A 26069-nucleotide genomic window follows, 5' to 3' on the forward strand; every position below is an offset into this window, starting at 1 on the left:
GGACTTTGAAGACTTGAGAAGTCCCATGTTCAACAACTTAGATTGTTCCAATATCAACATTTCTGTGAAAGCATCAAATGAAGGCATAACATAGGAACTCCCCACTATCAAATGATGAGTTTGGAAGCAAATGCTGCATATTCTGGTGCAAGCTTGTCCAACAAGTTGAATATCAACTGAGCATCCTTTTTGTCAATTCCACAATCCTTAAGCTTTGCTCTTAGCTCATTTGCTTTGGTGACATAATCTTGGATTGTATCAAAACTCTTGGGATCCAAGTTGGTGAGCTCATTGTCAATTTTGTAACCTCTGATTTCATCAACTTGACCATACAATTTCTGAAACATATCCCAAGCCTCTTTGATTGTTGTACACTTCTCAATGTGAAAAATGAGGTCATCTGATACATACTTGCGCAAAGTTCCAAGAGCCATGCAATTCTTTGTGAGCCATTCTAACTGAGCATTAGGATCAGCCTTAGGATCAGGTGGTGCTGCTATTGTTCCATCTATGTAATGCGTGAGACCCTTTTCCATTAATTTGCTCCATACTTTAATTTTCCATGATGCATAATTATGTGGAGTTAAAGGTGGAAATTTATGAGGACTCATTGCAACAAAAATGAAAGAGCACAAAGAGAGGCACAATCACACAAGACACCCCCCCAAATTCACTCAATCAAAGAACCCCCCCCCCAAAGTGATGATTTGGCACTTTATACTTAGTGCGTATACAATGGGCCACTCACAAAAAATGGCAAAGTGGGCTTCTAATTTCAATCTTACAACTGCCTCAATAAGGCCAAAAGAGACTCAAACTAATAATGCAAAAGATCTAAACTAAGATCCAAGCACTTTACAAGTACCTAATAGGCCAAATAAGACCAATATCTGAAAGTACAACTTCCACTCAAAATCTCTGAAATCTGATCATAGATTATGAAAGTAGACAAAAAAACATGCACTTTCAAAAAATACCGCACCTGAAATGGAGGTCATATGAGCTCAAACGAGGCCTTTGAAGTTGAAGAATTGGGGATTGGACAGGTACAGCTGAGAGAATCCAAAAATTCCGAAAAACCTGTGCACCAAAACCAGAAAATAACCACACCACTGCGAAGAGCATGAAAAATTAGCCCAAATCAAAAAAAATTGCACCCAAAAAGGAGCAAAATTGAACAAGTTATGAGACTCCAAAGTTGACCCAAAAAACCAAACAGCTCAACGGAGAGGGGTCTGTGAATTTCCAAAAAATTGACTGGGCGCTGACTGTGCAAAAAAAACAGGTGGCGCTAACAGTTGGCGATCGCCGGAAATCTGCCAGTCCGTTCCCGTAAAAGTTTTACGGCGACCGAGAAATTTGGGCGGCGGACGGGAAAGTTTGGCGGCAACCGGAAAGCGGTGGCCGGAAGGGCTGCCTGAGGGCCGGTGGTGGCTGCCGAAGGGCCGGCGGTGGCGTCGGCGACGGGGTCGGGAGGTCCCGACGGCGTCGCAGAGTTGGGCGGCGCGGGAGTTGGGCGGCCGACGGCTGGGCAACGCGGGAGCTGCGCGGGCGCTACGGGCTGCGCAGGCGACGAGCGGAGCGGGGCGGCCGGCGGTTGGGCGGCGCTTGCTGGGTTAGGGTCTTCCGTGGGCTGCTGTTGTGACGTTTTCACACATCGCCCCATTGCAAATGGGGACCCATGTTTTTTGCTCATTTTGCTCGTTTTCGCTTTGCTTTTCTAGGGTTTTTGTTAGTTAGTTGGTCGTCTGGATTTAGGGCCAAGCCTTAGGGTTTTAAATTCTGCCTTTTCAAGCCAAAATCCAGTCGTTTTTGAGAGCTTTTGAGCTTCCTTTTCTAGAATGCAAATTTTGAATGCAATGATTTCGCCAAAATGGTCTAATTTTCAATTGGAATGTTCATGCAGAGCTTGAATTTGTCTAAGTGTTGACCGTCAATGTGAATTTTTGTCCGATTGAATATTTTGACCAAATTTTGACTTTTTTGAATTTTGATCCTGGGCATTGGAATTGATTTGTTTTCGCCTCGTGAAGTGTTAAAATGTGAAAAATCTTGTTATTTTGGCCTGTAGGAGCAAAATCGCTCCTGTCCCTCAGTGAAGGACGGGAGCTCATTTTCAAATATCTCATCGTCCTTGCAGAGTCCAGACAAATTTCAAGTTGGAAGTGATGGAGAACGGCGAGATCTTTCCATTGAATATAAATTGAAGATTTTCATGAGCACAGAAATGCCTCCAGGAGGAAAATCGCTCCTGTCCCTCAGTGAAGGACCGGAGCTACAATTCAAATTTCTCCTTGTCCTTGCAAGATTTCGAAAACTTAATGATTTGAGGACGTCCAAGGGAAGATGCTTTGCCAAATGAATATAATTTGAGATGCAAAAACGAAGGAGAATGACCTATATTGACCAAAATGCTCCTGTCCCTCTCCAAGGGACCAGGGCGAGGTACCTCGTAGCTCTCGTCCCTCTCCCAGGGACCAGAGCGATTTCCTTCATTATGCAAAATCCAGACAAGGGTCAAGGCAAGTTTACGTTCAAAAGCAAGGAAGAACATGAGATGGACGCATTGAATACAAAATGAAGATTTTTTGGACGTCCACAAAGGTCCTAAATGTCTAGTTCGCTCCTGTCCCTCAGGAAGGGACTAGAGCGATTTTTGATATAATTGATTTTCTTGCAAAGTTACAAACAATGTCAAGGCATGAACGAATGGAGTGAAGAAAGACGAATCCGTTGAATATAGACTTGGAACCTGACAAAGTGAGATAAAGGCTACAAAAGGAGGATCGCTCCTGTCCCTCTCCAAGGGACCAGGGCGATACAATGGTGATGTTACTTCCTATGCAAGTTCAAGGTCGATCCAAGTCAAGACAAGGTGGCGAGGGACATTTCAAGGCGTCTTTAGCAAGCACAAACATTAAAAGGTCGTCACAATGATGAAATTCACATCCTAGGACATAGATCGCTCCTGTCCCTCTCCAAGGGACCAGGGCGATGTTAGATGCATTGGTCATTTTGTGCAAGATTTACGTAAGAACAAGATTTCATAAGGTAATGCAAGGTCTAAGGCATCGTTTGAAGATAACATACAAGAGTTTTGAACGTCCAAACATTGCTAATCAAGGTAAAAAGCTCACATCGCTCCTGTCCTTTGGACAAGGACCAGGGCGATCCTATCAAGAGCACTCATATTCCTTCAAGATCAAAGCAAGGTGAGGTTAAGCAAGGCAAGGGACGACGTTTGGAGGACATCACAATGAAGATCGAAGATAAAAGGATGCATATTGAACGTGGAAATTTGAAGATCGCTCCTGTCCTTTGGACAAGGACCAGGGCGATGAACATCCAAAGACACTCATGAACGCATGCAAGGCAATCAAATTCGAAGAGCTCATCATGATGATTAATGTTGAACGTGGAGATGAAGGAGTTGAACGTGAAAAATGCAAAAATCAAGACAAAATCATGGATCGCTCCTGTCCCTCTCCAAGGGACCAGGGCGATGAGGTACGTCCCTCTCATTTTCATAAATTTGGCGCTCAAACACATTTTTTGAATTTATTTAAATGCTAGAAAAAATCGATATTTAATTAAAAGCATTTAAATAGCGCATGGTATGTATTTATTAATTATTTTTGCCTTTGTAAAAAATCGAAATTTATTAATTAAAAATAAAGGCATTTAATAATTAATTATTAATTTAATAAAAATCAAAAGGGAGCGCTTGGTATTTTAGAGGTCGGCCTTTATTATTTATTTAAAAATCGTTTTAATTGCTATATTTTGCAAAAGTCGGCCTAAGGTCAATATGAAGGTGAGCGCCTATAAAGGAAGGTGTTTATTTCATTTTCACATCATCATTTATCATCTCTCATATGCAACTTGGAGAAGGCAAAAGAGGAGCGAATTTCATACAAAGGAAGGGCGAAATTATCATTCAAGAAGAGGAGCGAATTCAATCAAAGGTGGTGCGAAACTACTATCCAAAGGAGAGGCGAACTTGAAGTTTCAAGTTAGGCGAACTTGCCAAGGACATTGAAGAACACATCAAAGATTCCAAGGGTGGCGAATTAATAAAGAGGACGTTCATTATCCTTCAAGATCAAGTCAAAGGCTTCAAATTTTGATTTTTGCCTAGGCAAATTCCTCATTTTGCATTCTAGAGTTAGCTCTCTAGTGAGGTATGGCGATATGGATTTATTGTTTTGATTTTGATTGTTGATCGTCATAGCTTAGATTTTGAAATTTTGAAATTTTGAAGTTCAATAAGTTCAATCTTTTTTAGGAAATGGTTAATAAAGGACTTATCATTAAGTTTCCTAAAATTTGCTCTCTAATTTATGTTATGTATTGCAAAATCATGTTACTAATTTTGAAATGTTGTGTAGGCATCAAATGGAGATCTCTTCAAGGAAAATCAAGCCGGATCCAGGACGGTCTTCGCCAGGACGGTCTTCGCCAGGACGGTCTTAGCCAGGACATGGGCGACCTCTTTCAATCCAGCGTTCCAAGGCGAGGTACATCATCTTCCTGCACATCAAGGACACAAGGAGTTAGAACAAAGGGCTCGTTGAAGAAGTAAATAGTTCCAGATGAATTAATTAAAGCAAGCTTCTCAACAACATCAAGTTGAATATCTACCAAGTTCCAAGTGTCAAATGAGGTGGCGTCCTAGTCATCATTTCTCCAATCAGTGAAGTCCATCTCAGCATGTCCAGATTCAATGTACTTAACTCATGGAAGGTGGCACGAACTCCGATGTACCTACCCCGGCTATCCATTGGTCGATTTTTCTAAAAGGGACATGTGTCCAAGCAATACAATTTTATCATTGGTCAAACATTAAATGTTATGTAATGGTTGTAACAAACCCTAATTAGGGTTTTCATTGTAAAATCTTGGCCATTGATCTCGAATTGATCTAAGCCATCAAATTGTATTGTGGGCACTATATAAGCCCAGACATTTCATTTGTAAAAGAATTAGAGGGGAATTTTAGCAATGATTAGAGAGAGTTGTAAATAGTTGGAAGAGTTAGAATATAGTTGATAGAATAGCAATTAGAGTAGAATAGGAGGACAAGGCAAGAAATTGTTGCCATTGATTGTAAACAAACTCCATTTTCATTGAAGCAATGGTGAAATATGTTGTTTTTCTTGCAATTTGCATGGTTTCTTGTTGAGTCTTCAATCTTAGATGGTAGATGATTAGATGAATGGAGGAAATGTGATTGATTGATGGTGGAATTCGTACATCCATACTACTAGCAGTTTGTTGATTGCAGACTTGCCTTGCGTAGTCAACTGGAATCATTCAGCCTAAGCTCAATTTCAATTTGTTGCCTCTTCATTGATATGCATCAACTTGGATGGTATCTATGCCTGCGGTGATAATTTGAACATCATAAAGCTCCCCTTAGAAGATCGCACTAGTCTTGTGTAGATGTTCCATTGATGTCAAAACAAGACCTAGTTAGAGTTTCATCAAAAATCAAATCATTGCTCCTACATTCTTAGTATTAGGATTAGATCCTCTTTTCGCCCTTATCCTTTTTTCCTTTTTTTTAATCTAAGTTAGTAAGAGCCTGTGTCCAGCAAAGCAGATCGGAAGTTCAATCATCACATGTAAGTCCCCTTGTGATCCCAGCAAATCACATCATACCACTGGAGCTTGTCCACACGTAGAGACCCTACATCGAAGAACCTTGGAGTCCATCTAACTGATCCTTTTTGCAGATCTTCAGCAGTTAGAGACTATTTTCTCAAGAGAGGATAAGATACCTATTGGTATTTTATTCTGTGTATGATTGTGTATAAAATACACGTCAACAGCTGCCAACGGTGCTGCTAGTGGTGGCCACTGGGCGGTGGTCGCTGGGCGGTGACTGCTGGGGCTGCACGGAGGACGATGTTGACGCAGCACGGACCTGCAGGGCCTGCGGAAAACGGTACGGCGAGACAGAGGGGGTCTACGGACCCCCAAAAAAAATTTCTATATTTTTTTTTTGTAATTTTTTATAAACAAAAAATCCCTTCGCCTTTTTTCGAAATAATTTATTTTATTTTTTTTTTCAAAAAAAACTTTTCTAAAACTGGAAAAAATTTCAAAGAAAAAAAATAATTTTTTTTGTTTTTAATAGATCCAAAAATTCCGTACCGTACCGCCCAAATTGGGCAAAAGATTCCTCCACCCCCAAAAATCGATTTTCGCCAAAAATGGTCGAATTTATACTCGATTTTTATGGAAACGGCCTCTCGGACACAATGGTGAGGTCGAAAACGCTCCAAGATGCCTCCAAAAAGCGCAGTTCCTCAGATCCGAAAATAGAAGCCTTCCACGATGTTTCCAAAAACCAATCAATGAAGCCCCAACAGCTCTGATACCATGTAGGATTTTGCCAAGATCAAGGGCACAATGAAAAGCATAAAAAGAGAGACAATAGAATGACAAGAACAAAACTGTATTCTCATCAATATGCAAAATGATCAACTAGATTAACCAATACAATGAATATAGGCCTGCTTATATAGGCAAGGCCATATGGATGTACGAGCACACAATTATGACATGTGGCTCAATGAGAAACAAGGGTAGGTAGGAGAAATAATATAATATTCCACAAGAGGTGGATGACCCACCGAATGTGGAGTGTAACAGCAAAATAAGACCACAAAAGGTGGAATTTCTCCTACAAGCTCTATCCCTATGTGCACACTTCCCTAAGTGTCTCAAATCCAAACTATGAAGAGATGCATTATCCTAAGTTAACTTAAGTAAAGTGTAATAATATCCGTAATGAATATTTATTTACACCAACACTTGCTATCCCATAAGGCTATTTTGAGGATAGGGAGGGTAGGGATACTGACACTGAGGAGAAGATTTGTTGTGCCCATGAAGAGGTGGGAATGGGAAAATTTAAAAATTTATCTAATGACAGTAAGGATGAAACCAATCTTGATATTGATTATTGGGTGGAGGCTGGGGGGGGGGAGGGATATGAATCCTATCCCTAAACAAGATGTTGGTGCGAAAGTCTGGGGTAGTGTTGTGCATTGCACACGCTCCCTGTCGCCGATAGGGTCCCTCTTCCTGTTTTTGAGCCTTTTGTCCTCGCACTGTTGAGTTTCGCGTCCTTTCGAGCGAGTTCGCGACTAGTCCGTAAAGTGATGACGTCAAAGAAAAGAGCCGATGAATCCATCAAGCTAGTCTAGCCCTCGGGCATGAATGCCAAGAGTTTGTTCAAAATTTTGAAAATCGCCTTGTATAGGCGTAAGGTGATAGAAATTGGCAAAGTCCGCCAAGCAAGAGCGGTGCGTCTGAAGGTCGCATGAGGACCCAAAGTTGTCGTTTTTCACACGAGAGCGATGAGATAGATTGTATGAGGTTTGTCTCCACGATGTTTGTGGGATTTGAATGAAGGATGATTTTCACCTGCTGGTGAAGGAGCGAATTTCCTTGCCAAAATGCCAGGGTTGCGAAACTTGCCCAAGTGCCCGATCTCGCGCTTCTCGAGGAGAAAGTCTAAATCGCCAACATCACTCTAGGAGTAAAATTTTGGACTTTCAGAACAGATTGAGAGAAAACTCCAAAATTTGCAAAATTGGGCATAAGGTCCGAAAATGTCTTAAAAACTGTGAAAACTGGCAAAAGTCGGAAATTTCAAAAGTTGCCAAAATTGCCTTATGGGCCGAATTTCGGACCCAGAGGCCAAAATGTTAAAACTTCACAAGGTTGAGAGATTGCTAAAATCGCCCAGGGGGCCGAATTTCGGACCCTGGGGCGAAAATTTCAAAAAATTCAAAGTTTCCCATGGTCCGAAAATGCTTTTTTAATATTGCAAAAAGCCCCTTATGGTCCGAAATTCACTTAAAACACCAATTTCAGACCCTGGGGGCTAAATTGGAGAATATGATGAAGTTGCAAAAAGCGATGGGGCGTCCAAATTTTGCAAGAATGGGCAAAAGGTCCGAAGTTTGTTTTAAGTTGCAAAAGTGTGCTTAAACTCCGAAAATCTTCAAACTTGCGAAACGCGCCTTATGGTCCAAAGTTTTTTTTAAAAACATAAAGTTGCAAAAACACCTAAACACTCCGGAATTTGCGAGATTGGCCTAGAGGTCCGAAGTTTTTTTAAACTTGCAAAAAGGCGTTCAAAGTCCGAAATTCGTCGAATTTGCGAGAATACGGCTAAGCATCTGAAAATTACAAAAGCGTGAGAGGGTCCGAAGTTTGCTATAAATTTGCGAAAAGTATTAAATGCTCCGAAAATGTCTTCACTTCGCAAAACGTCTAAGCACTCTGAAATTCGCCAAAAGGTTAGAAACCGCGAACTTGCGAAACATGCCAAATGGTCCGAAGTTATTTGAAAATCGCAAAGAAGTGTTAAAAATCGCGAAACATGCCAAATGGTCTTAAGTTATTCGAAAATCGCAGAAGGAGGCGTCTATATGGTCCGAAGTCCGCCCTTAGGGTTAGAATAACGCAGTTTAAAGTTTGTAGAACTTCTCAAAACTCCGAAATCGCCAACGGACGCAAAAATCGCGAAGGATGAAATAGCTCTGAAGTTCATGCAGGTCGGGCAAATGCGAAGTATAGGTTTTGGAAAGGCCTCCATATTCGTCAAAGGGTCCGAAGTTGGAAGAGAAAATGCAGTTTAAAATTTGCAAAACAGCGCCCTAAGCTCCGAGATTCGCCATAAAACTTCAAACTGTAACGTGAAGAAGCAACATAAAGAATTCAAAGTTGTAAAATCCTCCATTCCTCTCGAGAGTCGCCTAGGTCCGAGGTTGTGTGATAGCGCTCAAACATTGCATTCAAGATAAAACGCCATTCAAATTTGTAAAAACCCCTCCATGCTGCCGCATTTCATGTAAAGAAAGATCACGTCCGATTTTGAAAGGGATAGAGAGCCAATTTCGCACGATTTGCATTCAGGGTAAAATGCTGCAAACCATTAATCATTCAAGTCCAGATTGCCAGTTACCCAAGGTAAAAAACGTTTAAAAATGATAAATTCTTTCCCATCCAACAACCGCGAAAATTTGAATCAAGGAGATAACCGTTGGAATTCAAAACTTTGCAAAATTGTCCATTCATCTTCACGCAGCAAGGTCGGGCAATTCCTCGCCATCCGTTTTCGTCAGGTAAGTGCACTTTGTCTCTCGTAATCATCTGAAATGCTTATTAATCAAATGGACGCGTATGCAAAACTGATTAGAATGCTTGAATTTTCAAAATCTGCATCTTTTTCGCTTGAAAATGTTGTGCAAAGCAATCAAAACTAAAAAAATTTCTTAAGATTTAACCAGAAATTGCATTTTTCAAACTTAGGAAAAATTTTCAAGCTTTGTCCCTGTTGAGAATTAATCCAAAAAGTGTTAAGTATAAATTCGCGATCAAAATCTTCATGAATACTTTGGTTTAAAATCAATCAAGCTTTTAGCTAGAAATGTCACTCCATGTCCAATCTAAATTTTGAATTAATCCTTGAATGCTGGAGTATTCTCTATCTAACCTGCCTTACTTCTTTTGTATCGCCTCGTAATCCGCATCCGACTGTGTAGGATAAATGCCTAAATCGGCAGTAGAATCATCAAAGATGCCCGCTACAGCCGAGACATCGCGAGCATCCAAATCAAATATCCCACACAAGGTCGAAAGGATGAAGTATCAGTATCAAAGAGGAGGATTGAGGGAGTCGAAAGTTCAGAGCGTCTGGGACAATATCGATGATACCGACCTAGGCCATATCGACATCCAAGATTTCAGGAATCGGGTCTTCTCCCCTAACGCATATGGTAAGCCTAGACAGATGGTGGAAAGTGGCATCGCCCAAGCGGCAGGATTTCCTCTAGCAGTACAGAACTATGAGTTCGTGGTAGAGGCCGCCCGGCACTATCAGCCAAATTCTAGATTGGTGCTCCTTGAGAACATGACCATCGCCAACTTCACTCCTGAGGCCACCGGCGACGCATTCGGCATTCCCTTCCCAAATAATCCCACAGCCACAACCATAGATGAAGCACAAGGGGCATATGATATGAATCCGGCCCGATGCAAAGCATTGATCAATGAAGAGTGGTACAAGGAGAGAAGGCTTCCAAGCGCCAGAATTGTGAAAAAGACCCCAAGAAGTGATTTTCATAATGAACATGGGGATATGGTCACATTACTCAGCCGAATTATGGGACTCCCTAAATCCAACTACTTTGAAGAGTGGATTTTCTATTTCACAGAGCAAGTCTTCGCTGGGAAGTCTAAATTTGATTGGGCCCAGATCATAAGCGACAACATCCACACCCAGCTGATAGAGCTTGAAACGAAGAAATACTTCACTATGACCTCTTACTTGGTCTACATGTTCGCCAAGAACCAACCGCTGCCAAGTTTGATAATGAAAGCTGAAATTGGGAATGGGCCTGGTCATGTGAAGGTCTATGATTGTTACCCGCAACTGCACTACCAAGATATAGCTCAGAGGGAAAAGAGCAGCCCAGCTTATGCAGTTGGCCAATATGAGCGTGTCAATGACGCCTTCACAATGTGCCTGGTCAAGCTAACAAAAGGCTCTCAGAGCAAGCTACTATTCTAGTACAGAGGTATGGAACCTGGTTTATTCAGTTCCCAAGGTTCTCCTATATCCGAATAGCAGGCTTTGATGGTGCCCTCTCTGACTTCCACGGTACCCAACCGACAAAATAATTCTTATGGAGGTTGCAAGGCAATCACGTCCGGCCGGCATCTTACTCAAAGAAAGCAAGCAGGCTGGATTCGCATTCCCCATGATCATAGGCAACCATGATGTCCACCTGAAGACCCCTACCCTAGCAGAGGAATCCCTTGTAGAGCTGGCCTCTTATGGTCTACAGGACCATTTTCTGAGAAAATATTTCGATCACGATAATCTGGCTAAGAGAGCCTATGGCAGGCGGTACAGAGCAAAGGAATCAGTTGAAGACTATTGGAAGAATTGCTCTGATGACTACGAGGTCCGGAGGGGGGAATATTCTAGATTGAGTGTGCAGCAAATGCGACTCTTTGAATACCGTCGGGTCCCAGATCAGCTCACAAATTCAGGGAATTGCCTCCAGGTCCGAGAATTTGAAGCAATAAGGCATCTCTTGCCAGGCGTTGATTGGTCCTAGGACCCAATCACTGATTTCGAGGCAGTCATGGCAGCCCCAACAAGGTACACAGATCAATGGTTACATCAGCAGATTGAGAGGCTAATTCACGAAGGAGTCCAATTCACCTACCACCTAATGGGTAGCCTTGATTCTCAGTCCTCCGAAGATGAGGGAACATCCAGTCCACCCAGGGAAGAAATTGAGAAACCTGAGAAGAGAAAGAAAGCTAAGGCTTGCAGAGGGACTCAAACGTCCAAAAGAACAATAAGGGAGAAGATTCCTATAAGGAGACCAGAGGTCACGTCATCGTCAAAGGACCCTAGTTCGTCCGACGATGTAGTGGAATTAGATTATATACCTGCTCTGCCTTCCCAGAGTGACGTTGACGTGTTTGAAGCTAATGATCCTCCGCCCGACATGCTAGAAGTTGATCTAAGAGCCCTTGAATCAACCGAACTGGGCAACCAAATAGAGGAAGGAGAGATTTCATCCATTCAAGGGGTCAAAGTGCATGAACCCACTCAGCAGAGCCACCACGAGTTGCTGCTCCACAATACAACCAAAGATGACTCTACCGTCGAAGGAGAGCAAAGGATAGATGAGACTCATGAACTCAAAAGGACTGAAGAACAACCATCATATGAAGATGCCAGACAGTTGTTCAATGAAATAGGAGAAAATTCAGCTGCAAGCAAAGAACTTTGCACCTCTTCCACCCCTCCGATAGCAAAGCAGCTGTGAATCTGTGATGAGTCGGCTGAAAATGTCAAAGAACAGAATGCAGACTTAACCTTATCATCAGCCCAGACAGTGCCTCAAGAGTGGTTGATTGCCAGAGCCCAGCGCAAGGCCGCCACCAAACCACCTATTGATCTAGAGGATATCTTCTCGCGCATAGACCAAGCAAAAGCTAAGGGGAAGAAAAAGCCCAAGGCATATTCTAGAGTGACCAAAGACAAGCAAAGGAACTGCACTCCTCACATTGCCACCCCGCCTGTAGACAAGCCAGCAGATCAGATTACACTGGCAGATTATAGCATCACAACTGTCCCCATTGGACGAGCCACTAAGGAGCAAGAAAAAGAAGAATTCAAGGATTCAGTGCAAAATATACTCAGGCAGCTCGAAGAGATAACAGCTGAAAAGGACATGTATCGGGCTCGTGCTGAGCAAGCCGAGGGATACATCGATCAGCTCCTGAGGCCACTACACAATGCCTCTAAATCCCATATTCCCCCGACGGCATTGGCACAAAGGATCACAACAGAATTTGAAGGAGTCCGAGACACCGCAAGGGCCGTCAGGGAATGGATACAAGACATCAAGAAAAGGGGACAGCGAATCCTTGAGGAAGTAAAAGAGATGGCCCACCATCGAGAACTCACTCTAGTCAAGTTTATAGAGGTAAAGAGGGAATCCCTCCACATGCACAAGGTGGCTGCCACTACCCTTCCCCTCATGAGAGCTCTGTTCTGGACATGCGCAGATTCCTACATTGTCTGCCATCCTAGATCCTCATAGCATCAATACTCTTAAGGAATGGTACTGGACTATCGCCATGAAAAACGACACCAGAGAAATTATTGACAAAGAGAATGACGCATGTGAGGTGATTCCGGGAAACATGCAAGAACTAGGTAAGACAATCCTCCGATCAATGGTTTCGGGATGGATAAACGACTTGTCTGATGATGCAATCCAGCCGGACTGGGAAGAAAGATTGGGAACGGATAGGATTACCTATTCCGCTAAAGACTTGAGTTTTGCTGGTCAGTTCCATTCAGACATGTTATGCTTTGAGCATAATCGCTCCAGCTGGAAGGACGGTTAAAAGCACGTTGACCAGTATCTCGAAGGCATGCAATACAAAATTCGTCATCCTCCTATGCCTCCATTCAGTTTGCTATTCCAATTATGCATCAGGTTCCAGGAATATGTTTGTGAGGAACGGGCAGTAGGTCATGATCTATGGCGGGAATATTTGCATGGCGAAGATCAATTTCTAGAAAAGGAGTGTGAGGCTGAAATAGAGAAAGTGATTTCTCAAAAGTGTTTTTTTCTCTCTAAGTCTTAAAAGTGCACTTTTGCACCAAAAGGTGACATTTGACTTTTGGTCAACAAAATGTAAAACTTTATTAATGCACCTTTTTGGATTATTTCTGAAATTGTTGTAATTACCTTTTTAGGTAGTTATTGCTCCTTTGGGGGTGGTTGTTGATATTTGCATCTCATTTATGGGTATGGGCAGCCATGCTTTATGGATGAATCTGGACCACTTGTTTAGATTAGATTTGGGCCATTCATCTTGTTTTGAAGCCTATTTAAGGGACTGGTTTTTCCTCATTTTGTAAGAAGTTCTTGGATTGTTGCAAAAGCTCTGGTGAAATTTACAGGAATTAATGCAAAGATTAAGACTGTTTTCAAGTTTCCTTGTGAGTGCATGGTCTCCTTCTTCACTTAATTTAGAAATCTTTTAGTTATGTTTATTTCCTTTACATAGCATTTTCAAGCAAACATCTGATAGAATCCTCGCAATCCACACCATTGGGGAACGGCTGATTGCCTTTCTCTCTGCATGGTTAATCTGGACCTTTCATGCTTAGTTCGGTTATTGAATACTCACTATGAATGTAAAAGTTCTGATGTTGTATGTGATAACATGAAAAATCTTATTTTCCTTTCAAGATTGCACTAGATTTATGCAAATACTGTGCTTGAGTAGCTGGTAATGCTTAGTCTTGTTATTTGGAGGCTTCTGTCTGTTTGATGAAACTGCTATCTTAGTTAGAATTTACATTTCATGTATCTCTCTCTCCCTATCCTTCCCTCTTTTTTCCCCCTTTTTTATCAAGAAAATCCACAGTCCCATTAAAAAACAGTATTAACTTAACCGAAATCATCTGATAGAAAGATTATAAAAGTTTCAGGGAACTTATCTACAAATTGCCTATCTCAACATAAGTCCCCCTTGTGTTTCCAACATAAACACATCAAACCACTGAGAAATCCCACAGTCAAGACCTAACAAAAGAAACATTGAGGTTGTCCCTTTGATCAAATATAGCATTAGGGACTTCCTTATCTCAAGAGAGGATAGGATACTCAGCTGGTTATTCTATTCTGTGTTAGCCGTATGGAGTTTGCAGCAATGCGATTTCAGACACGTCAACAGGTAGTCTGGTAGAAAACGGTTCCCACAAATCATTGGAGGCTCCCGACAAATTGGAAAAGGCTGAACAAGAGGAGGATTTGGTTCGTAAAAAAGAAGAGGTAAACTGAATTATCAACTATTTATGCGATTCAGTTACCGAGGACATCCTGGAGAATTTACTGGATGAAATAGTAGATAGAGAAGAGTTAGAATTACAGAAAAGGTTGTTGATGAAAGGGATTACGAATTTTATCAATCCCCCAAAGGTCACGGATATGGAGGCCCTTATAATGGAGTTAAATGACAAAGAAAATGGTGAAACTTTTGAAGCATTAGGAATTGAACAATGGGTTGGGGAGAAGGTTACACCGTATTGTGAAAAACACTGTAAAAAGAGGGGCAGGAAATCCCTATCGGAGTTGAGAGCTAATGATGGAATAGCTGAAGGTCAGGTTAAACTTATGGATATGTTTCATGCAGGGAAGGGGAAGGTCCTTCCCACAGCACCATGAAAGTATTATCATGGAATGTTAGGGGTTTAAATGCCCCTAACAAGCAGCGGATAGTTAAACGTTGTCTGTCTACCTATAGTTTTGATTTAGTTATATTACAGGAAACCAAACTAGGGAAAGATGACTTAGCCTCTTTTGGTAAACGACTAGGCTTTAGACATATTATAGGAGTACCAGCCATTGGAGCCTCTAGAAATCTGGCCATGATTTGGGATCCTCGCAATATAGGGTTCTCATTATTAGAAACTCATGGAAATTGGATCAGTGGCAGAGTCACCAGTTTTGAACATAAACTAGATTTTCGGATTATTAATGTTTATGGACTGACACTAAACGAGGACAAAAGAAGGGTTTGGAAGGAAATCAAGGAATTCACAAGTAGTACCCAGGAACAGATTTGCATTATAAGAGGTGACTTCGATGCTATTATGAATCAATCTGAGAAACGAGGAGCCAAAGCCAAAACCTCTAGAGCTACTTTAGACTTTGTAGATTGGATCCATCGCAGTGGCTTGGTAGAGATTAATATGGTTAAGGATGCCTTTACCTGAAATAACAGAAGGTTAGGTTTTACTAATATCGCAGGAAAATTAGATAGGTTCTTTGTATCAGGCAGTCTCATCAACTTTCCGTATACCTTAGAAGCCTCAATTTTATCCTTCTCAGGCTCGGATCATTTTCCGATTCAACTTAGCATTCTTGTGGACTCAGGACCAAGAATGCTGAGAGACGATAATATTCGAACAGATGTGGCTGAGAGACAATAATATTCTTAGGCTTTTAGAGGAATGATGGAAAGAGGCAAAGGTCTCTAGGTTTGGGATCTATAAGGTAGTCAATAAGCTTAAGATAATTAAGCAAAAGCTCATACTATGGAATAGGGAACGCTTTGGTAATATATTCGACAAGAAAGCACAGGTGGAAGCAGAGTTAGTGGAAGTAAACGAAGTTGTCATGTTGAAAGGGATGGATGAAGCTTTATTTCTCAGAGAAAAGAAACTCCTTCTTGAACAAGAAAATATTCTTGCAAAAGAGGTCTTTTGGAAACAAAAATCCAGGGAAACGTCGCTGGATGAGGGGGATAAGAACACTAAATTCTTTCACAATAGTGTCAAACTTAAAAGAGTCACTAACAGAATCTCTAAGATTAAGATTAGTAATGGCTCTGAGGTGGTATATCCTAAGCTCATCTCTAGGGAGGCAGTAGATTTTTTTCCCAATATTCTCAACATAGATTTGAGTCCTCATCGCTCAGACCAAGACAAGTTTCTAAAATTTATACCCAAATTACTAAGGAACAAACTCATAGTCTGACTGCAAAATTCATTATCTCAAAAGTAGAAGCAGCTCCAATGCAGATGAATCCAAATAAATCCCCCGGTCTAGATGGCTTTCCGAATAGTTTTTTTCAGAAGTGTTGGCCCTTCATAGGGGAGGAGGTGACGAGTGCTATTGAGGGTATGAGGAATTCAGGTAATATTCTCAACGAAATCAACAATACTTTCTTGGCCCTCATCCCGAAGAAAGAAAAGCCTGAATATTTTGATGAGTTCAGACCAATTGCACTGTGTAACACCATCTATAAGCTTTTTACTAAGACATTAGCTAATAGGCTTCAGAAACTCCTTCCTCTTTTGATTAGTGAGGAACAAACAGGTTTTTTCCTGATAGGTCTATTTATGATGGGGTTATTATAGCACAGGAGGCCATTCACTCTGTCTAGAAGAATGGAACCCCTAGCATGCTCTTAAAACTAGACATTAGAAAAGCCTACGACAAGGTGGACTGGAGATTCTTGTGCAAATGCCTAGAAGCCTTTGGATTCCCCTCTTCATGGATTAACTTAATATTTGAATGCATTTCGACACCTAAATTCTCAGTGTTAGTTAATGGAACTCCAGAAGGCTTTTTTAGCTCTTCGAGGGGTCTAAGACAAAGAGATCCATTATCCCCTTTTCTTCTCATCATCATGGTGGAATCACTGGGTAGAGCTATTTCTAGTGCAAGGGAAAGCAGTCAGATCTCAGGAATTAGAATTACTAGCAATTTAGATCCTACCACGCACCAACAATTTGTGGATGATACTATGTTATATGGGCTCAGTAATATAGGAGAAGCGAAAGCTTATAAGCAGATCCTAGACTCTTACTCTAAGGATTATGGACAAGAAATTAACCCAACTAAATCTGAAGTCTTCTTTTTTAACACTAAGGACTGCTTAGAAAAAGACATCTGCAAAGTTTTGAATTTTAATATGGGTAGGCTCCCTTGCAAATATCTAGGTCTACCCTTATCTTCAAAGTTGTGGGATTCAGTGATAGATAGGATTAAGTAGAAGGTAGCAACCTCGAAAGGTAAGTGGCTATCCTCTGCAGGAAGAGCGATAATGGTTAAATCGGTTTTGGCATCAATGCCAATCTATCAGTTATCATGTATTAACCTTCCACGGTCCAAAAAGGAAGAATTGAGTAGACATCTTAGGTCTTTTTTCTGACAGGGTGCTGAGGATAAGAAGAAGATCTCCCTCATGACTTGGGATAGACATCTTTGGTCTTTTTTCTGGCAGGGTGCTGAGGATAAGAAGAAGATCTCCCTCATGACTTGGGATAGACATCTTAGGTCTTTTTTCTGGCAGGGTGCTGAGGATAAGAAGATCTCCCTCATGACTTGGGATAAGATTTGCAGGCCAAAGTCAGAAGGTAGTATAGGGATTAAGAATATTAAGGACCAGAGTAGAGCGCTAGGGGCAAAATTAGTCTGGAGAATGTTTAGATCCCCCCACCTTAAGTGGGCTCAGATCTTATTCCACAAATATCTTAGTGGTAGGGACCATACTAGCCTCTTTAGGGAAATTTCTCCTCCGAAAGGTTCTCGCATTTGGAATTTTATGTTGGACTACAGGAAAATAATCTTAGACAAATTATCTTGGAACTTGGGCAATGGTGAGGAAGCCCTTTTTTGGATGGATTCTTAGGGAGGATTCAAGGCACTACATAAGAAAGCTAATCTACAGACGTCTAGAGTAGTGCTGGAATCCACATGGGGTAGGCATGGCAGGGACTACATAACGCCAATTGACAAGGACCTAGCTAAGGGTTGGGAATGGAAATCTCTAGATCATGTGGATATCCGAGAAATGGGAAAACAAGAGCTCCAAGACATCCTTAAGAATAGAATGGTCTCCTTCAACTTGGGGTCAAATACTCTTCTTTGGGATGGATCGAAATCGGGAGAATACACCTCTAAAGATGGTTATAGTCTCCTCCTTAGTCAACAGCTCTCCTTACACACATTTGTCCCCTTAGTCTTATGTTGGGACAAGATGTGTCTGCCAAAGGCAAGGCTGTTCTCATGGTTTCCTCTCCAAAATAAGATTCTTACTGCGAACAGATTTAGGAAAATGGGCTTTGAGGGACCCAGTAGATGCCCTTTATGTGAAAAGGTAGAAGAAGATAAGGATCATATCCTCCTTAATTGCAATTATGCCTCCAAATGTTGGCTTTGGTTATGTAACAAATTAGGATGGAGCTCAGCTCTCCCTAACTCCATTCTAGGTATGTTTCAGGCTAGGTTGTCAGTTCAGGTTCAGGCATCGGTTTGGGTTCGAAGAACCAGTACGCCGGTAAGACAAAATTTTGAAAAGGGGTTTGGGTTCGTTAGCACAAAACCATGTAAATTATATATATATATATATATATATATATATATATATATATATATATATATATATATATATATATATATATGCAGCCTATAAACATGAATTGAGAATAGCATGCCACATAGCATCATATAAACAACAAAACCAACATAAACTTGTAATCATAGCATCATGATCATACCATAACAGCATCATATATATCAAGTTTAATATCAAAATGATAAAATATTCAGGTATCATTGTTTCAACTTTCAAAAATTTAAAGTTTGATCATCAAATGGATTCTCTAATTCCTCATCCTCATTCTCCTCCTCCTCATCATTGACATTGACATTAGATGAATCAATGCCAATGCCAATGCCAATTACACTTGCACTTGCACTTTAAGTTTTCTCGCTATCTGAGTCATCAAATGCAACAAGCTGAGAAGTGAAATCATCCAAATCAATATGTTTTGGCTCCATATCCCACATCTTTGTTTCCCCTTGCTTGTAGTCATGTTGCTTGTGTGAAATGAGCCAAGTTAATGTTTTAAAACTCACTTTTAGGATCATATTTTATTTTTTTATGTGGTTGAATTCAAAAAAAATTAAATTTTGAAAAAAAAAAAATCCATTTTTGGGCTGTCAAACCCCTGGGTTCGACCTGGGTCCTCTTGAGTTCGCCCTGGTTCGAACCACGCTTGTGAATCACGAACCTTGTCCGAACCACAAGCTAATCGGACCTGAACCCGGTAACTCAAGTTTCAGGCATGGCCCATTCTTCATCAACGTTCCCTCTTTGGAGGTCTATGGAAATTGGCCCCTTCTTTAGTAATTTGGGAACTTTGGAAGGAACGCAATAGGAGACTCTTTAAGGAAAAGAAAATGGAATGGCTCTAGCTTGTGAATAAAATTGAGGCCTCAGTAGTAGAAACTCTTAATAGCAGGACATCTAAATTCCACAATAAACTATCTGAGATGACATATTGGGATGAGAAAATGAGAGGTAGGTGGTTAGGTCTGAGGATCCCTCCCTTTGTAGGAGTAAGCAACTCTAATAAAAAGGAGTTAAAAGAAGCTTGCAAATGGAAGGTCCCAAAAAAAGGGTGGGCTAAGCTCAACTTCGATGGAGCATCTCGTGGGAATTCAGGTCCTGCAGGGATCGGATGTTGTCTGCATGATAATACTGGTAAGGAATTAGCTAAGTTGGCCAAGCCTATAGGCATTGAATCCAATAATAAAGCAGAGATTTTAGCTTTAGTTGAATGCCTCCTCTTATGTCAAAACATGGGTATAAGTAAGCTCGCCATAGAAGGAGATTCGGCTATTATTATCAATGGCCTAAGAAAAGGTTCTCTTCCTAATTGGAAGCTAAATTCGATCTTATCAAGGGCTCTAAGTCTCCTCAAGGATTTCAAGAAAACAACCTTCAATCATATTTATAGAGAAGGTAACTCTAGGGCAGATGAATTAGCCAATGCAGGGGCTGATGGGCGATTTCTAAGTTAAGACATGGCCCTTCTTTTTGTCCTAAGAGCCTGCTGTAAGATCTAGATTTCTTAGGATTATGTTCTCCAAAAGTCAGGATTTGGTATCTCTTCGAGGATTCTTCCTACGATCCAGGCTACCCCCTTAAGATGAAGGTAGATATGTCAGTGTCAGATGGTAAGGGCTAGGCTTCAGTTAGTAAAGCAATATTCTTTGTTGTCTAAATGTCCATCCCAAACCATCTCGGAAATCTCTACTCATTCTCAATTCCTAAATGAACCAAGATAAGCTGGATATTAGAGCATGGTCCTCTTCTTTATTTTCTAGTTATGGATATTTGTCGTATTCGGGATAAATACACAGTGAAACATTTGTATATATATATATATACAGTTATTAATATACATGGAGACATCTATATAAATATATTTATATAGATGTCTCCGTGTATATTAATAACTGTATATATATATATATATATATATATATATATTTATATATTTACATATACAATTATATATATATATTTACATATACAATTATATATATATATTTACATATACAGTTATTAATATACACAGAGACATTATATATACAGTTATTAATATAAACAGAGACATCTATATAAATATATTTATATAGATCTCTGTGTATATTAATAACTGTATATGTAAATATATATATATACAGGAACTTATGTATATAGGTATATATATGTATATATGGTTATGCATATATATATGTATGGGTGTATATATATTAATACACATATAAATAATATATACAGATATGCATAATAGATATTTCCATTTATAATGACGAAGATGCTGTCAAAGTTGTATATATATAAATAGGTGTATATGTATATATATGGCTGTATATATATATAGAATTTTATATTTATATATATATGTGTGTGTGTGTGTGTGTGTGTGTTTATATATATGGATATGCATATCTATATATATATATATATATATATATATATATGCAAACTTTTAGGGAGTGTTAAATTCTTATAAACATATTTATAATGTCATCGACTTGTCAGCACATTTTCTCGAGCATAGCCTTTCTTCTACTTAAATTAAATCCTCTTTTTTTGGCAGCATACTTAGAGTTGATGATGCGACCTTCCTTGCCGTATGCACCAGCTATAACTAAGTAGCTCACTCAACTAACGGTGGCGGTATTAATAACCTTGATCCTGGAGATCGTCTATCTCGATTGTCCCTGCATCGTGACCCCTCATTCTTGATCCTCTGACACCTTTAAGCGATCAAATCGGTCCTTTACCGAGATAGATGAGTTGTATTTTACAACGCCTTTTGAAACTCAATTAATATAAGTAATGCTTTTGTTCGTAAAGCAATTGGTTATCTGAGAAAGTTAAGCTCATTATGGATACTCTGCTAAGGCTTGTAGGGCTTAAGAGTCAAATGGCTTTTACAGGGGACATCAAGGAAGACAGACTAAAAGGCATTCTGGTCTTCCCAAATGTCCTGGTTATTCGGGCAGTCAAGAAAATTCTTGGGGAGGAGTATATTAAGAATGAGGACCGCACTAGGGCCAATTCTGATATTGCGGCAATGTTCTTCGCGGTGGCCTTGCACTGTGAGAGGGGCAAGGAGGTGGCGATGAAATTATGCAGAAGCGTCTTTAAGAAAGAACAGCTAGGCGAACTGGAAAGGGTGGTCTTCAACGTGGACGAGGAGTTAACTGTCCCTAAGCCCCACAACTATGATAGACTCGTATGGAAAAACAACCCGGTGCCTAGATTTCCAATCTTGGAAATTGAAGATGAGGCTGCCTTTGTGGCCTACAATCCAATAAGGTAGAGGAATTTTTCCTTTCTTATGTGGCTTTTGCATGTCAGAAAACAGTCGTGTAATAGGTGGCTGGCCAACTATCTCGAAGCAGAAAACATTGAAGTTGTTCCTGATGACATGGAGATCCCTTCCGGCCTTGCCTCTAGCCGAGATGATCACCCTGCTAGCTCAAGGAAGGCAGAAAGTAAGGCGCAGTCAAAAAGGTGTCGGGCAGGATAGTTGTGTTTTTTTCTAGTTTAATTTATCGTTACTTGTGGTTCTAAATGGTTTACCATGATACTTAAAACTGTTTTAACTTCTTTTAGACATAAGTTTCATAGACATTTGGATGATTAGGTTAATATTTTATCTAGCTTAGATATGTTATTTCTGTCTCTAGCTTGGTGGCTCTCTTTATTTCACTGTCTGCTCTGAAATGATTGCATCTTCAGAAATTTTGCATGATTTTATAGGTCTTGCTTGTGGGTAAAGCAGATAATTTTGTGAATACAGAGCTCCCTACAGTAATTTTCAATTTCTGGCTTTCTGCGGTGAGCCATTGCTCATTCCTTTTACAATATATATAAATACATACATATATATATATATATATATTCAAAGGCATAGATGATGTATTCAAATGTATTTTAATGTATAGCTACTATTATTAATTCTCTGAGATTGGTTTGAGAAGCCTGGGACTGAAACTCATTTTTTTAAAATAGCACACATATCTCACAATGAATGTCTGGCTAATTTTGAATATCAATTTTCCTGCTTTCGGTTATGCTTGGTTCTAATATAAAGGTGGATAGTTGTTTTAAAATCTCTCTTGATGACTCAAATATACTGGTAGGTAGGATGAGGAATCTGTTTATGAGAATAAAATAGGATTGAAACTTGTTGTGGGGAGTGATATGATTTTAAGCTCTTTTAGGACGAAAGACTCCTTTCCTGTCAGATCCATGCTCTATTATATCTCTGTTTGACATAATTATATTAAAGATGATAGCCTGAAGCTTATAGGCTGTGTTAAGGATCTGGGTAGGGCTACTTCCCACAATGCTATTGTAACCTGGGTAATCTTTCATCTTGTAGTCAACATCAAAAGGACTTATGCGTTGTCTCAATATAAAAGATACCATGGTTGTAGTAGCAGTTGTGGAAAATGTGAGGCAAACCAAGTTATCTGAAAGTTGTATGTTTATTGGCTAACAATTTGTAATGTCCCCTACCTGATGTATTTAAATATACTAAAATTGATAGATTTTCTTCAATAAGTTATTAACAAGTGCTTGTCTATTTTCCTCATTAGCTGATTAATTTCATTATTCATAGTTCTTAATATAGATATCAAACCCTGCTACTACTTCAGTTTTAAGGGAGAAGGGTTTACATATGTTATCAAAGCGCTTAGAGACCAACTACAATAGGTTCCCTCAAAGTTTACAGATCCAAGCCCTTACCTATCTTGGGTCTATACCCTCAAGGCTTATTGGTCGCTGATCCCCACCCTATCTTGGGACTTAACCTATTGCTTGGATTTAGACTGCCCCTCTTTGGAACATCTCAATCCCATCTTCTTAAATACGGACAGTAATAACATGATTTAGACTATAAGTATAAATATTTCTTATGTATTATGAATATAAATATGAAATTAAGTATGATTGTCATACATATTGCAGTCCATAGTAATATTACTATCAATTCCACATAAGAACGTTATTGGGCTTCATATATTAAGCATACTTATTAAACACATCCCATGCATACCACCAAGAACAAGGATGTTACTGCCTATAACTTAATAACAGCTCTGATATGATCTGATCCATGGTGATGTTACTAAATGCTTTTGATTCCTTTCCTTTATATCTCTCAATGTGAGGGAGAGGTCATACCTCTTCATCATGTATGCCCTTTGGCAAGATACACACCCTTTCACCATTAACACCCTTTGAAAGTGTGCAACTCTTCATTATTTCTGCCCTTCGAAAGGGACACGAACTTTCACAATCAGACCTGCACTTCTTATATAAATCAGATCTGCACTTCTGATTTCCAAATTATCCCCTTCCCAAATTAGGTTCTCCTCTCCCTTTTATATCTTATTGTTGAGGGAGTCACAACTTTTCCTTCCATGTCTTTAAACCATTCATTAACTTAATTAAATTTTAATTAATTATATTTAATTATATTCTTTATATTATAATTTTATTATTATTATTTATTATTAAATTCTATTTCAAAGTGGGGACATTACAGTCCGCCTCACCCAAGATTGCTTGTCCTCAAGCAATGATCATGGAGTGTTAAAAATGACTCCCAATATGAAATGGTATTGGAAACACACATGAAATGAAAGTGCTGGAAACATCAGACATGAACCAAACACGGAGCATACACATGGATATATACAAACACGAAGCATACACACAAATACATGTATAGTTAGATTCTTTCTTATCAACTGGAAAGTTTTATTGATTCATGTTTACCCTGCAGGATGGCAGGATCAAGGCTCTGATGCCATTTGTAATGTCCCCTACCTGATCTATTTAAATATACTAAAATTGCTAGATTTTCTTCAATAAGTTATTAACAAGTGCTTGTCTATTTTCCTCATTAGCTGATTAATTTCATTATTCATAGTTCTTAATATAGCTATCAAACCCTGCTACTACTTCAGTTTTAAGGGAGAAGGGTTTACATATGTTACCAAAGCGCTTAGAGACCAACTACAATAGGTTCCCTCAAAGTTTACAGATCCAAGCCCTTACCTATCTTGGGTCTATACCCTCAAGGCTTATTGGTCGCTGATCCCCACCCTATCTTGGGACTTAACTTATTGCTTGGATTTAGACTGCCCCTCTTTGGAACATCTCAATCCCATCTTCTTAAATACGGACAGTAATAACATGATTTAGACTATAAGTATAAATATTTCTTATGTATTATGAATATATATATGAAATTAAATATGATTGTCATACATATTGCAGTCCATATTAATATTACTATCAATTCCACATAAGAACGGTATTGGGCTTCATATATTAAGCATACTTATTAAACACATCCCATGCATACCACCAAGAACAAGGATGTTACTGCCTATAACTTAATAACAGTTCTGATATGATCTGATCCATGGTGATGTTACTAAATGCTTTTGATTCCTTTCCTTTATATCTCTCAATGTGAGGGAGAGGTCATACCTCTTCATCATGTATACCCTTTGGCAAGAGACACACCCTTTCACCATTAACACCCTTTGAAAGTGTGCAACTCTTCATTATTTCTGCCCTTCGAAAGGGACACAACCTTTCACAATCAAACCTGCACTTCTTATATAAATCAGATCTCCACTTCTGATTTCCAAATTATCCCCCTCCCAAATGAGGTTCTCTTCTCCCTTTTATATCTTGTTGTTGAGGGAGTCACAACTTTTCCTTCCATGTCTTTTAACCATTCATCGACTTAATTAAATTTTATTTAATTATATTCTTTATATTATAATTTAATTTTTAATATTTTAATTTTATTATTATTATTTATTATTAAATTCTATTTCAAATTGGGGACATCTAGGTAGGGGCTACTTCCCACAATGCTATTGTAACCTGGGTAATCTTTCATCTTGTAGTCAACATCAAAAGGACTTATGTGTTGTCTCAATATAAAAGATACCATGGTTGTAGTAGCAGTTGTGGAAAATGTGAGGCAAACCAAGTTATCTGAAAGTTGTATGTTTATTGGCTAACAATTCATGAAGTGGTTTGTTGTAGGGCAGTGTTGTGAAATTTTTGCAGGTATCAGAGATAGCAGATAGTCTAGGTGTCAAGATAGCTAAGGAAAGGCATTAATGAAAGAGATGGCAGAATGTTGATAAAAGCAGTCCCTCGAGGGAGGACCATTGCTACAAAACTTGATAAGGGAGAGTAAAACATCTAGGCCTGCAAGTGTATGCTTAGTTCAGGATGATAGATTTAAACGGTCACGATGTAATCACAAATGTTGTTAAGATGTCATGATGTAATCATAAATGGTCTTTTTCTAGCAGGACATAATGTCCCAGGCAAGGCCGGAGGTTTCCTCCTCTCCGCTCTTTCCTATCGATGCCCGCACTGAGCGGAGAATGTAATGTAATTTTGTTTATAATCTAATAAAATTTTATGGCTTCGGCCTTTTACCACTCAAAAAAAATATATTTCACATAAATAAATAAATAAGTAAATTAATACTAAATTTAAATATTTTAAATGATCATTTTTTTAAAAAGAATTAATATAAGTAAAATAATATTTATTTTTAATGGACATTGATTATTAAAATATAA

At 39.4% G+C, this 26069-nt stretch overlaps 1 protein-coding gene across 1 annotated transcript in view; it reads right to left on the reverse strand.

The window, feature by feature from the left end:
• LOC131060059 (uncharacterized) overlaps positions 1-26069 on the reverse strand; it is a 206042-nt gene that overhangs the window by 37055 nt on the left and 142918 nt on the right. The gene's annotated exons all lie outside the window — the stretch shown is intronic.

This window comes from Cryptomeria japonica, chromosome 8, assembly GCF_030272615.1.
Source record: "Cryptomeria japonica chromosome 8, Sugi_1.0, whole genome shotgun sequence".
Taxonomy (NCBI): domain Eukaryota; kingdom Viridiplantae; phylum Streptophyta; class Pinopsida; order Cupressales; family Cupressaceae; genus Cryptomeria; species Cryptomeria japonica.